This window comes from Scylla paramamosain, chromosome 15, assembly GCF_035594125.1.
Source record: "Scylla paramamosain isolate STU-SP2022 chromosome 15, ASM3559412v1, whole genome shotgun sequence".
NCBI lineage: Eukaryota > Metazoa > Arthropoda > Malacostraca > Decapoda > Portunidae > Scylla > Scylla paramamosain.
In genome coordinates this window covers 523,784-540,202 of record NC_087165.1, presented here as the reverse complement: position 1 = coordinate 540,202, position 16,419 = coordinate 523,784, and positions in this window count along the sequence as shown.

Below are 16,419 nucleotides of genomic sequence, written 5' to 3'. Positions count from 1 at the left end.
AAATAAATAGGTTTTTTTTTTTTGTTATTCATCTTCAAAGGTACCGAGATGCAAAAATTCTGGGAAAATTCTGGGAAATTATGTGATAAAAGAATATTATCAAAAAAGTTAATTTCAGCTTTTTTTTCGGACTGTTATATACCAAACCCTAAAGTGCATGCAAAATTAAACGACCTTACCAGAAATCTGTGTTTTTAGTGTTTTTTAGCATGTTAGTCACCAAAACGATAAATAATAAGCAACTCACTCTACGAGTATATGGGAATCCAAAACAAAGTTACTGAAAACGTGTCTTCTCAGTGTTTTACGTAGAAAAACGTTAAAACGGATGGAAACCAACCAATATCAAGAAATAGAAAAACGTTACCAAAAAGGTATATTTTGAGTGTTTTTGAGCTTTTTACCTATAAAAAACGCGAAAATAGATGCAAAGCACTCTATATTGGGAAACAAAAGGACATTGCAAGAAAAGTGTATAATGATTGTTTTATACTTCAAAGCAAAAAACGCAAAAACTCGTGTATATGGAGAGATTTCCAAGATACCAAAATGCTGAAACTCGTGAATAACACTCTTAATTGAGAAACAGAACAACCTTACTAAATGTGTGTATTTTGAGTGCTTTTCACATTCTTAGTTACGAAAACCCTAAATTGCATGTGAAGCCAACTTTATCTGAGAGAAAAAATGACATTACCAGAAAAGTGTCTTTTAAGTGTTTTTGAACATGATAGGCAATAAAGCACTAAAAAGCAGCGCAATCATATTACATTGGAATAACACCAATTTATACCAAAAACTTGCCTTTAAGTGTTTTTGAGCTCCTTATATACAAAACTGCTAAAACGCATGGAAAACACACTTTATGGAAAAACAGAATAACATTACGAAAAACATGTATTTTCAGTGTTTTTGGTCATGTTATCTATAAAAACGCTTAAATACATGCAAATAAAATTATGATTGGGAAACAAAAGTACATTACGAGAAACGTGTATTATGAGTGTTTTTTTTAAGTTCCTTAAGTACCAAAAAGCTAAAACCCACAAATAACACTCCTTATTTAGAAAAAAAAAAGGAATTTTTTTTCTTTTTTTTTTGTTATTCATCTTCATAGGTATCGAGATACCAAAATTCTGGGAAAATTCAGTGCAATCATATGATAAAACAATATTATCAAAAAAGTTAATTTCAGCTTTTTTTCGGAATAGGAATTTTTTTTTTTTTATTCATCTTCATAGGTACCGAAATACCAAAATTCTGGAAAAATTCAGGGCAATCATATGATAAAACAATATTATCAAAAAAGTTAATTTCACCTTTTTTTTTTTCGGACCCAACCCTAAAGTGCATGCCAAGCAAATATGAGGAAAATAAACGACCTTACCAGAAATCTGTGTTTGGAGTGTTTTTTTAGCATGTTAGTCACCAAAACGATAAATAATAAGGAAATCGCTCTATATGGGAATCCAAAACAAAGTTACTGAAAACGTGTCTTCTCAGTGTTTTACGTAGAAAAACGCTAAAACGGATGCAAAGCAACGAATATCAAGAAATAGAAAGACGTTACTAAAAAACGTATATTTTGAATGTTTTTGAGCTTGTTACCTATAAAAAACGCTAAAATTGATGCAAAGCACTCTATATTGGGAAACAAAAGGACATTGCAAGAAAAAGTGTATAATGAGTGTTTTATAGTTCAAAAGAACCACAAGGTAAAAAACGCAAAACCTTTTGTATATGGTGAGGTTTCCTAGATACAAAAATGCTAAAACTCATGTATAACACTATTAATTGAGAAACAGAACAACCTTACTAAATGCGTGTATTTTGAGTGCTTTTAATATTCTTAGTTACCAAAACCCCAAATTGCATGCAAAAATATATTTGTTGGGAAAAAAAATTACTTTACCAGAAAAGTGTCTTTTGAGTGTTTTTGAGCGTGATAGGCAATAAAACACTAAAAAGGAGGGCAATCACATTATATCATTTTTATATTATATATTATTATATAATTATATACATTATATAATTTTTACCAAGAACTTGCCTTTAAGTGTTTTTGAGCTCCGTATATACCAAAACACTAACACGCATGCAAAATACACTTAATGGTGAAATAGAAGAACATTACCAAAAACATGTATTTTGAGTGTTTTTGATCATGTTACCAATAAAACCGCTTAAATACATGCAAATAACCCTATTTTTTGGGAAAAGAAAGGACATTACGAAACATGTGTATTATGAGTGTTTTTAATTTCCTTAAGTACCAAAAAAAGCTAAAACCCACAAATATCACTTTATAGAGAAAAAAAATAAAATTTTCTTTTTTTGTTTTGTTATTCATCTTCATAGGTACTAAGATGCCAAAATTCTGGGAATATTCTTTGGAAATCGAAAACAAAATTACTGAAAACGTGTCTTTTCAGTGTTTTACGTAGAAAAACGCTAAAACAGATGAAAACCAACCAATATGAAGAAATAGAATAACATTACCAAAAAGGTATATTTTGAGTGTTTTGAGCTTGTTACCTACAAAAAACGCGAAAATGGATGCAAAGCACTCCCTATTGGGAAAGATAAGGACATTACGAGAAACATGTATAATGAGTGTCTTATTATTTTCGGCCAAAAGAAAATGTGGTTCACAGGAACCACAAGGCGAAAAACGCAAAAACTCGTGTATATAAAGAAGTTTCTTAGATACCAATATGCTGAAACTCATGAATAACAATCTTAATTGAGAAACAGAACAACATTACCAAATGCGTGTATTTTGAGTGTTTTTTTTTTCACATTCTTCGCAAAACCCTAAAAAGCGTGCGAAACTAGTTTTATGTGGGAAAAAAAATGGCATTACCAGAAGTATCTTTTCAGTGTTTTTGAGCCTGTTAGGCAATAAAGCATTAAAAGCAGGGCAATCATATTACATTGGAATAAAACCAACTTTCACCAAGAACTTGCCTTGAAGTGTTTTTCAGTTCCTTACATACCAAATCGCTAAAACGCATGCAAAACACTCCTTTATGGAGAAGCAGAATAACATTACCAAAACCAAGTGTTTTGAGTGTTTTTTTTATCATGTTACCTATAAAAACGCTTAAATACATGCAAATATCCCCATATTTGGGAAACGAAAGGACATTACGAGAAATGAGTATTATGAATGTTTTTAAGTTCCTTAAATACCAAAACGTTAAAACCTACAAATAACACTCTTAATAGAGAAAAAAATAAAAAAATAGCATTTCTATTTATTTTGTTATTGATGTTCATAGGTACCAAGATGCCAAAATTCTGGCAAAATTCAGGGAAATTATGTGGAAAAAACATTATCAAAAAAGTTAATTTTACCTTTTTTTTCGGAGTTATGTTCCAAACCATAAAGTGTATGCAAAAGCCACCTATATCATAAAATTTAACGACTTTACAAGAAACCTGTCTTTTGAGTGTTTTTCTGCATGTTAGGCACCAAAACGATAAATAATATGAAGGTATATGGAAATATATGGAAATATATGGAAATATATGGAAATATATGGAAATCCAAAACAAAATTACTGAAAACGTGTCTTTTAAAAGATTTACGTAGAAAAACGCTAAAACGGATGCAAACCAACTAATATGAAGAAATAGAATAATATTAGCAAAAAAGTATATTTTGTGTGTTTTTGATCTTGTTACATAAAAAAAACGCGAAAATGGATGCAAATCACTTTATATAAGGTAAAAAAAAAAAAAGGACATAACGAGAAACGTGTATAATGAGTGTTTTGTAGTTTCACCAGAATCACAAGGCAAAAAACGCAAAAACTCGACTATGGAGAAGTTTCTAAGATACCAAAATACTGAAACTCATGAATAACACTCTTAATCAAGAAACAGAAGAACCTTATTAAATGCGTGTATTTTGATTGTTTTTTTTTTACATTCTTAGTTACCAAAACTTCAAATTGCATGTGAAACTAGCTTTATGTGGAAAAAAAAAAAATGACATTACCAGAAGAGTGTCTTTTGAGTGTTTTTGAGCGTGTTAGGCAATAAAGCACTAAAAAGCATGGCAATCACATTACATGGGAATAAAACCAAATTTTACCAAGAACTTGCCTTTAAGTGTGTTTGAGTTCCTTACATATTGAAACGGTATAATGCATGCAAAACACCCTTTATGGAGAAACAGAAAAACATTACCAAAAACATGTATTTTGAGTATTTTTGATCATGTTACCTATAAAAACGCCTAAATACATGCAAAGAACCCTATATTTGGGAAACGAAAGGACATTATGAGAAACGTGTATTATGAGTGTTTTTAAGTTCTTTAAGTACCAAAAACCTAAAACACACAAATAACACTCTTTATAGAGAAAAAAAATAAATGAATAAAAAATAGCATTTTTTTTTTTTTTGTTATTCATCTTCATAGGTACCAAGATGCCAAAATTCTAGCAAAATTCAGGGAAATTATGTGGAAAAATGAACATTATAAAAAAGGTTAATTTTAGATTTTTTTCGTACTGTTATGTACCAAACCCTAAAGTGCATGCAAAGCCATCTACTTTCCAAGAAGCGTGTATTGTGAGTGTTTTTGAGATTCCTCGGTACCAACACATGAGAACACATAAATAGCACTCAATGTGGAAAAAAAAACAAAAAAAAACAAAACTACCAAAAATGTGTATTTTAGTGTATTTCACATTTATAGATAACAAAACGCAAAAATGCATGCCGATCACCCTATATGTAAAAAAGAAATAACATTTACATAAAGGTGTGTTTTGAGTATTTATTATCGTTTTAGGAAGAGAAACGTACAAAAACGTGAAAATGGATGCAAACTACTTAATAACGGATATGAAAAGACACTACGAGAAACGTTTATTATGAATGTTTTTGAACTTCTTAATTATGAAAACGCTTAAAACGTTCAAGAAACAGAGAGAAAAAAAAACGTGTAATTTGAGTGTATTTCACATTCTTAGATGCGATATCGTGAAAATACATATAATTTAACCTATATGGCGAAAGAAAAAGTGATTAAGAAAATCGCGCATTATGAGTGTTTTTGAGTTTCTTAGGTACAAAAACGCTGAAACACATGAATCTATTTTCACACAAAAAAACATGGAAAAAAACCCTATAAAGGAAAACGAAACAATATTACCAAAATCGTGTCTTTTTTTGGATTTACTTACGTAATAAAACGCTGAAACCCATGCAAAAAAAAACAAAATAAAATAAAATATGATAAAATAAAAATAAATAGATAAATAAATTAATAAAGTAAATAAATTAAAAAATATATAAATACTGAAAAACAGTATACCTTTACCAAAAACCGTGTATTTTAAGAGTTTTTGAGTTTGTTACATAGAAAAAAAAAAGCTACATTACCAAAAAACACATCTCTGAAGTGTTTAGGAGCTTCTTACGTCCAAAAAAGTGCTAAAAGGCATGCAAAACTTTCTTATTGAGAAAAAGAATAACATCACCGAAAAATGAATTGAAACTTCATTTTCAGAAACATGTCTTTTGAATGTCTTTTGGAGCAGGTTCGGCACAAAAGCACAAAAGGGATGAAAAACACTCTATAGCTATATATATATTACCTAGACACGTTGTCTTTTTTAGCTGCTTACGTATCAAAACGCTTAAACGCATTCAAAACACTGTTTAAAATACAAAACAAAATAACTTTACCAAAAACGTGTATTTTTAGTGTTTATGAGCTTGTTACGTAAAAAAAAAAAAAAACACCAAAATATAAAGTACACCACATCGGAAAAGAAAAGAACATTACGCGAGACGTGTATTTTGATATTTTTTTTGTTTTTCTTTCGAGCTTCTTAGGGAACAAAACGCTTAAACGCATAAATAGCTCTCTATTTGGAGAAACAGAACAGCATTACAAAAATTGTGTATTTTGAGTGTTTTTCACAGAAAACAAAACTCCAAAATACATGTAAATCGCCCTCTATGGTGAAATAAAACGACATTACAGGAAATATATCTTAATAGTGTTAGAAAACAAAACGCTAAAAATCATAGAAAGGACTCGATATCGAAAAAACAAAACATCATTACCAAAACTTTTCCTTTTCAGTGTTTTGAGGTACCTATGAAAAAGCTTAAAACATGGAAAATCCCCTTGATCGTGACACAGAGTAACATTACCAAAATGAAATATGAAATGATTGTTTTTTTGCTTGTTACATTGCCAAAATGCATGTATAGTATACTATATAGGTAAACAAAAGGACCTTACGAGAAACGCGTATTTGGAGTGTTTTCGAGCATGTTAGGTAACAAAACGCAAAAACGCGTTTGAATAGAACTCTATATAGACAAACAGAACAACATTGTCAAAAACTTGTATTTTGAGTGTTTTTTACATTGTTAGGTACCAAACGGTAAAATGGAAGCGAATCACCCTATATAGGAGAACAATGTGAAATTACCAGAAGCGTGTCTTTTTAGTTTTTTTTTTTTTTTTTTTTTTGAGCGTTTTAGGCACCAAAACGCTAAAATGCATGAAGAACACCATATTTTCAATAAAAAAAACACCTTGGTTTACCAAGCGTTTCTCATATTAAGTAGCAAAACATCATAATGCATGTAGATCTCTATATGAAGAAGCAAAACTATATTACAGGAAACTTGAGTGTTAGGAATCAAAATGCTAAAAAGCATTGAAAGCACCCTATTTGGCAATATAAAATAACATTACCAAGAAAGTATCTTTAGAGTGTTTTTGACCTTACGTGCGAAATCGCTGAAACGCATGCAAAACAACCTTTATGGAGAAACAGAATAACATTACCAAAAACTTGTATTTTGATTGTTTTTGTGCTTGTTAAGTACAAAAATGCCAAATTATATGCAAAGCATCCTACATGGAAAAAAACAAAGGACATTACGAGAAAAGTGTATTATGAGAGATTTTGAGCTTTTTAGGTACCAAGACTCAAAAACACATGATTAGCACTTTATATGGAAAAACAACTCTACCGAAAACTTTTACTTAAACTCTTTTTCATATTGTTAAGTACCAAAAGACAAAATGCATTGGAAGCCCCCTTTATCGGGAAACGAAACGACATTATCATCAACGTGCCTTTTGAGTGTTTTTCAACGTGTTAGACACCAGAACGCTAAAAAACATGGAAAGCACTCTATAAAGGAATACAAAACAACATTACTAAAAACGTGTTTTATAGGTTCTTATGTACAGAAACGCTAAAACCCATGCAAAACACCCTTTATGGAGAAGCGAAATAAATATTTCGTTGATAAATTACATTCAGGAAAGTTAGGGAACATCCCTTACAGAAGAAAAAGATCGCAGAAGAAAGATCCTAAATGGATGACTGAGGTTAAAACACTACATAGGGCGAAGGAGAAGTATATATGAGATTAAAGACAGGGGAAGTGGTTTTAAGGCCATAATATAATGAATTAGAAAAGTCAGGAGTTTAACAAGGAAAGCTAAAAATAGTTATGAATTAAAGGTAGCCAGCCAAGCGAAGATGGACCTCAAGGGATTTTATCAGGCATATAAGACGAAGAATAGAGAAACAATAGTTCCTTAAAGACAGCAGAATGGGACCTGATTAGTTGTTGAGAGGAGATTAGTAAAATTGTGAGCGAGTATTATTTAATTGTCTTTGCCCAGGAAAACATGCAGGATTTGCCGAATAGCGAGAATATATTTAGAATAGAAGAGGATGAGAAGCTGACAAATATTACCATAACTAAAAGAGATAATGGAACAGGAGACAGATAAGTTGAAAAGTTCAAGTCACCAGGACCAGATGAAATATATTCCACAGTATTTAAGGAAAGGAAAAAGGTTATAAGTAGTCTGTTAGTTTCTGTCCTTAGGACAGAAACTGTCCTTAGGACAGAAATAAGTAAATCTTGCAGATTTACTTATTTCTTATGTTCTTATGTTCTTATTACCAAAAGCGTGTATTTTCAGTGATTTTCAGCTATTACGTGAAAAAAATGCCAAAATGCATGCAAAGCACCCAATATGAAGAAAAAGAGCGACATTACGAGAAACGTGCATTATGATTGTTTTTCAGATTCTTAGGTACCAAAACGCTGAAACTCATGAATAACACTCTTAATTGAGATGCAGAACAACCTTACCAAATGCGTGTATTTTGAGTGTTTTTCACATTCTTAGTTACCAAAACCCCAAATTGCATGCGAAAATAGCTTTATGTGGAAAAAAAATGACATTACCAGAAGAGTGTCTTTTGAGTGTTTTTGATCGTGTTAGGCAATAAAGCACTATAAAGCAGGCAATCACATTACATGGAAATAAAACCAAATTTTACCAAGAACTTGCCTTTAAGTGTTTTTGAGCTCCTTACATATTGAAACGCTAAAACGCATACAAAACACCCTTTATGGAGAAACAGAAAAACATTACAAAAAACATGTATTTTGAGTGTTTTTTATCAAGTTACCTATAAAAACGCTTAAATACATGCAAAGAACCCTATATTTGGGAAACGAAAGGACATTATGAGAAACGTGTATTATGAGTGTTTTTAAGTTCCTTAAGTACCAAAAAGCTAAAACCCACAAATAACACTCTTTATAGAGAAAAAAAAAATAGCATTTTTTTTTTTGTTATTCATCTTCATAGGTACCAACATACCAAAATTCTGGCAAAATTCAAGGAAATTATGTGGAAAAAAGAACATTATCAAAAAAAGTTAATTCTAGATTTTTTTCGGACTGTTATGTACCAAACCCTAAAGTGCATGGAAAGCCACCTATATATGGAAATTAAACGACTTTACAAGAAACCTGTCTTTTGAGTGTTTTTTAGCATGTTAGGCACCAAAACGATAAATACCATCGAAGTAACTCAATATGGGAATCCAAAACAAAATTACTGAAAACATGTCTTCTCAGTGTTTTACGTAGAAAAAAGCTAAAACGGATGCAAACCAACCAATACAAAGAAATAGAAAAACAACCCCAAAAACGTATATTTTGAGTGTTTTTGAACTTGTTACCTACACAAAAACGCGAAAATGCATGCAAAGCACTCTATATTTGGAAACAAAAGGACATTACGAGAAACGTGTATAATGAGTGTTTTATACTTTCACAAGATCCACAAGGCAAAAAACACAAAAACTCGTATATATGGAGAAGTTTCTTAGATACCAAAATGCTGAAACTCATGAATAAAACTCTTAATAGAAAAACAGAATAAGCTTACTAAATGCGTGTATTTTGAGTGTTATTTCACATTCCTAGTTAAAAAAAACGAAATTCAATGCGAATATAGCTTTATGTGGGAAAAAAATGACATTACCAGAAAAGTGTCTTTTGAGTGAAAAGTGTCTTTTGAGAGTGTTAGGCAATAAAGCACTAAAAAGTAGGGCAATCACATCACATGGAATAAAACCAACGTTTACCAAGAACTTGCCTTTAAGTGTTTTTCAGCTCCTTATATGCGCTAAAACGAATGCAAAACACACTTTATATAGAAAGAAAATAACATAACCAACAACAGGTATTTTAAGTGTTTTTTAATCATGTTATCTATAAAAAACGCTTAAAAACATGCAAAGAACCTTATGTTTGGGAAAGGAAAGGATATTAGAGAAACGTGTAAGCTAAAACCCACAAGTAACACTCTTTATTCAGAAAAAAAATAAATAAATAGAAAAACAGGAATTTTTATATTTTTTTATTCATCTTCATAGGTACCGAGATGCCAAAATTCTGGCAAAATTCAGGGCAATTATGTGATAAAAGATCATTATCAAAAAAGTTAATTTTAGCTTTTTTACGGACTGTTATTTACCAAACCCTAAAGTGCATGCAAAGCCACCTATATGAGGAAATTAAACGACTTTACCAGAAACCTATCTTTTGAGTGATTTTCAGCTTCTTAGGCATCAAAACGATAAATAATATGGAAGTCACTCTATATGAGAATCCAAAACAAAATAGTGAAAACGTGTTTTTTTTGTGTTTTAGGTAGAAAAACGCTAAAACGGATGCAAACCAACAAATATGAAGAAATAGAATATTAACGAAATGGTATATTTTGAGTGTTTTTAATCTTGTTACCTACAAAAAACGCGAAAAAGGATGCAAAACACTCTATATTGGGAAACAAAAAGACATTACGAGAAACGTCAATAATGAGAGTTTTATAGTTTTACAAGAACCACAAGGCAAAAAACGCAAAAACTCGTGTACGAGTATATATGGAGAAGTTTCTTAGTTACCAAAATGCTGGTACTCATGAATGACACTCTTAAATGAGAAACATAACAACCTTACGAAATGCGTGTATTTTGAGTGTTTTTCACATTCTTATTTACCAAAACCCCAAATTGCATGTAAACTAGCTTTATGTTGGTAAGAAATGACATTACCAGAAAAGTGACTTTGAATAATTTTCAGCGTGTTAGGCAATAAAGCACTAAAAACCAGGGCAATAACATTACATGGGAATGAAACCAACTTTTACCAAAAACATGCCTTTAAGTTTTTTTGAGCTCCTTACATACCAAAACGCTAACACGAATGCAAAACACCCTTTATGGAGAATTAGAATAACATTACCAAAAACATGTATTTTGAGTGTTTTTGATCATGCTACCTATAAAAACGCGAAAATACATGCAAAGAACATTATGTTTGGGAAACGAAAGGACATTACGAGAAACGTTTCTTACGAGAAACGTGTTTTTAAGTTCCTTAAGAACCAAAAAATTAAAACCCACAAATAACACTCTTTATAAACAAAAAATAAATAAATATATAAAAAAAAACGGCAATTTTTTTTTTTATTATTCATCTTCATAGATACCGAAATGCCAAAATTCTGGGAAAATTTTGGGCAATTATGTGATAAAAAATATTATCAAAAAAATTAATTTTAGCTTTTTTTTTCGGAATGTTATGTACCAAACTCTTAAGTGAATGCAAAGCCACCTACATGAGGAAATTAAACGACTTTACGAGAAACCTTACTTTTGAGTGTTTTTCAGTATGTTAGGCACCAAAACGATAATAACATGGAAGTCAATCAATATAGGAATCCAAAAGAAAATTACTGAAAACGTGCCTTTTCAGTGTTTTACGTAGAAAAACGCTAAAAAGGATGTAAACCAACCAAAATGAAGAAATAGAATAACATTACCAAAAATGTATATTTTGAATGTTTTTGAGCTTGTTACCTAAAAAAAATGCAAAAATGGATGCAAAGTATTGCAAAACAAAAGGACATTCTGAGAAACGTGTATAATGAGTGTTTTATAGTTCCACAAGAACCAAAAGGCAAAAAACGCAAAAACTCCTGTACCTAGAGAAGTTTCTCATGAACTCATGAATAACATTTTTAATTGAGAAACAGAATTACCTTACAAAATGTGTGTATTTTGAGTGTTTTTCACATTCTTAGTTACGAAAATCACAAATTACATGCGAAACTAGCTAGTTTCCTAGATACCAAAATGCCGAAACTCATGAATAACACTCTTAATTGAGAAACAGAAAAACCTTACTAAATGCGTGTATTTTGAGTGCTTTTCACATTCTTAGTTGCCCAAAACCCAAATTGATTGCGAAACCAGCTTTATGTGGTAAAAAAAAAAAAAAACGACATTTTCAGAAAAGTGTCTATTGAGTGTTTTTGAGCGTGAAAGGCAGTAAAGCACTAAAAAGAAGGGCAATTACATTACATGGGAATAAAACCAATGTTTACCAAGAACTTGCCTTTAAGTGTTTTTGAGCTCCTTATATACCGAAACGCTAAAACGCATGCAAAACACACTTTATGGAGAAACACAATAACATTACCAAAAACATGTATTTTAAGTGTTTTTGATCATGTTACCAATAAAAACGCTTAAATACATGCTAAGAACCCTATTTGTGGGAAACGAAAGGACATTACGAGAAACGTGTATTATGAGTATTTTTAAATTCATTAAGTACCAAAAAGCTAAAAGCCACAAATAACTCTCTATTGAGAAAAAATCAATAAATAAATAAAAAAATACGATTTTTTTTCTTTCTTATTCATCTTCACAGGTACCGAGGTGCCAAAATTCAAGCAAAATTCATGAAATTTTCTGAAATAAGAACATTATCAAAAAAGTTAATTTTAGCTTTTTTTTTTCTCGACTGTTATGTAGCAAACCATAAAGTGCATGCAAAGCCACCTATATGGGGAAATCAAACGTCTTTGCAAGAAAACTATCTGATGAGTGTTTTTCAGCTTGTTAGGCACCAAAACGATAAATAATATGGAAGTCACTCTATATGGGAATTCAAAACAAAATTACTGAAAACGTGTCTTTTCGGTGTTTTACGTAGAAAAACGCTAAAACGGATGCAAACCAACCAATATGAAAAAAAAAAATAGAATAACATTACAAAAAAACTATATTTTCAGTATTTTTGAGCTGGTTACCTACAAAAAAGGTGAAAATGGATGCAAAGCACTCCCTAATGGGAAAGAAAAGGACATTACGAGAAACGTGTATAATGAGTGTCTTATTATTTTCGAGCAAAAGAACTTGTGGTTCACAAGAACCACAAGGCAAAAAGCGCAAAAACTTGTGTATATAAAGAAGTTTCTTAGATACCAAAATGCTGAAACTCATGAATAACAATCTTAATTGAGAAACAGAACAATCTTACCAAAAGCGTGTATTTTCATTGTTTTTCACATTGTTAGTTAGCAAAATCCCAAAAAACATGCGAAACTAGCTTTATGTGAGAAAAAAATGACATTACCAGAAGTGTTTTTTGAGTGTTTTGAGCGTGTTTGGCAATAAAGCACTACAAAGCAGGGCAATCACATTACATGGGAATAAAACAAACTTTGACGAAGAACTTGCCATTATGTGTTTTTGAGCATACCAAAACCATACCATACCATACCATACATACCAAAACGCTAAAAAGCATGCAAAACACTCCTTTATGGAGAAGCAGAAAAAAACATTACAAAAAGCATGTGTTTTAAGTGTTTTTGATCATGTTACCTATAAAAACGCTTAAATACATGCAAAGAACCCTATCTTTGGGAAACGAAAGGACATTACGAAAAACGTGCATTATGACTGTTTTGAAGTTCCTTAAGTACCAAAACGTTAAAACCCACAAATAACACTCCTTAAAGAGAAAAAAAAGAATTAAAAAAATAAAAAATTTTGCCAAAATTGAGGGAATTTATGTGGAAAAAAGAACATTATCAAAAAAGTTAATTATAGCTTTTTTTCGGATTGTTATTTACCAAACCTTAAAGTGCATGCAAAGCCACCTATATGAGGAAATTAAACGACTTTACCAGAAACCTGTCTTTTCAGTGTTTTTCAGTATGTTAAGCACCAAACCGATAAATAATATGGAAGGAAGTCAATATGTGAATCCAAAACAAAATTACTGAAAACGTGTCTTTTCAGCGTTTTACGTAGAGAAAACGCTAAAACGGATGCAAAGCAACGAATATGAAGAAATAGAATAACATTACCAAAACGTGTTTTGGGGCTTTTTACCTACAAAAAAAAAAAAAAAACGCGAAAATGGATGTAAAAGCACTCTATATTGGGAAGAAAAAAGGACATTTAGAGAAACGTGTATAATGATTGTTTTAAAGTTTCAAAAGAACCACAAGACAAAAAACGCAAAAACTCGTGTATATAGAGAAGTTTCTTACATACCAAAATGCTAAAACTCATGAATTACACTTTTAATTGAGAAACAGAACTACCTTACCAAATGTGTGTATTTTGAGTGTTTTTCACATTCTTAGTTGCGAAAATCCCAAATTACATTTATACATTATTTTGTTACATTATTTTGAGTGTTTTTGATCATGTTACCTATAAAAACGCTTAATTACATGCAAAGAACCCTATGTCTGTGAAACGAAAGGACATTACGAAAATCGTGTATTATGATTGTTTTTAAGTTCCTTCATTACCAAAAAACTAAAACCCACAAATAGAGAAAAAATAAATAACTAAAGAAATAGATTTTTTTTTGTTATTCATCTAAATAGGTATGAAGATGCCAAAATTCAGGCAAAATTCAGGGAAATTATGTAAAAATCACATTATAAAAAAAAAAATTTAGCTTTTTCCGGAATTATGTACCAAACCCAGAAGTGCATCCAAAGCCACCTATATGGGGAAATTACACGACTTTACCAGAAATCTGTCTTTTGAGTGTTTTTTCCATCAATTTCAACAATATTACTGAAAACGTTTCTTTTCAGTGATTTACAAAGAAAAACGCTAAAACGGATGCAAGCCAACCAATATGAAGAAATACAATAACATTACCAAAAAGATATATTTTGAGTGTTTTTCAGCTTGTTACCTACAAAAAATGCGAAAATGAATGGAAAGCACTCTTTATTGGGAAACAAAAGAACATTACGAAAAATATGTATAATGAGTGTTTTATAGTTTCACACGAACCACAAGGCAAAAAACGCAAAAATTCGTGTATATAGAGAAATTTCTTACATACCAAAATGCTGAAATGCATGAATAACACTTTTAATTGAGAAACAGAACTACCTTACCAAATGTGTGTATTTTGAGTGTTTTTCACATTCTTAGTTACGAAAATCCCATATTACATGCGAAACTACCTTTATGTGGAAAAAAAAATGACATTACCAAAAAAGTGTCTTTTTAGTGTTTTTTGAGCGTGATATGCAACATAGCACTCAAAAGCAGAACAATCACATTACATGGGAATAAAACCAACTTTTACGAAGAACTTGCCTTTAAGTGTTTTTTAACTCCTTACATACCAAATCGCTAAAACGCATGCAAAACAACCTTTATGGAGAAACAGAATAACATTACCAAAAACATGTATTTTGAGTTTTTTTTTTATCATGTAACCTATAAAAATGCTTAAATACATGTAAAGGACCCTATGTTTGTATAACAAAAGGACATTACGAAAATCGTGTATTATGAGTGTTTTTAAGTTCCTTAAGTACCAAAAAGCTAAAACCCACAAATAACACTCTTTATAGAGAGAAAAAAAAAACTTTTTTTTTTTTTGTTATTCATCTTCATAGGTACCGAGATGCCATGATGCACCATGATGATGGTACCGAGATGCCATGAGATGCAAATTCATGGAAATTTTGTAAAAAAATATCTTTATAAAAAAAAATAATTTTAGCCTTTTTCCGGAGTTATGTACAAACCATGAAGTGCATGCAAATCTACCTATATGGGGAAATTACACGACTTTACCAGAAACCTGTATTTTGAGTGTTTTTCAGCAATTTCAACAATATTACTGAAAACGTGTCTTTTCAGTGATTTACTTAAAAAAAACGCTAAAACAGATGTAAACCAACCAATAAGAAGAAATGGAATAACATTACCAAAAAGATATATTTTGATGTGTTTTTGAACTTGTTACCTACAAAAAAAATCAAAAAATGGATAGAAAGCACTTTATATTGGCAAAGAAAAGGACATTACGAGAAACGTGTATGAGTGTTTTATATTTTGACAAGAACCACAAGGTAAAAAACTAAAAAACTCGTGTACATAAAGTTTCTTTCATACCAAAAAGCTGAAACTCATGAATAACACTTTTAATTTTGAAACAGAAATACCTTACCAAATGTGTGTATTAAAAAAGCTTTTTACCTGTCAAAATGTTGAAACTCATGAATAACACTTTTAATTAAGAAATAGAAAAACCTTATTAATGCCTGTGTTTTGAGTTTTTTTTCACATTCTTAGTTATCAAATTCCCAAATTCCATGCAAAACTAGCTTTATGTTGGAAATAAATGATATTACCAGAAAAGTGTCTTTTAAGTGTTTTGAGCGTCTTAGGCAATAAAGCACTAAAAAGCAGGGTAATAACATTAAATGGGAATAAAAACAACTTTTACCAAGAACTTGCCTTTAAGTGTTTTTGAGCTCATTACATACCAAAACGCTAAAACGCATGCAAAACACCTTTTATGAAGAAACAGAATAAAATTACCAAAAACATATATTTTTGGGGTTTTGATCATGTTATCTATAAAAACGCTTAAATACATATAAAGAACCTTATGTTTGCGAAACGAAAGTACATTACGAGAAATGTGTATTATAAGTGTTTTTAAGTTCCTTAAGTACCAAAAAGATAAAACCCACAAATAACACTCTTTATTTAGAAAAAACTAAGAAAATAAAAAAATAGGATTTTTTGTTTTGTTTTTCATCTTCATAGGTACCTAGATTCCAAAATTCTGGGAAAATTCAGGGCTATTATATGATAAAAGAAAATTATCAAAAAAGTTAATTTTAGCTTTTTTTTTTTTTTGGATTGTTATATACCAAACCCTAAAGTGCATCCAGACTCCTATATGAGGAAATTAAACGACCTTACCAGA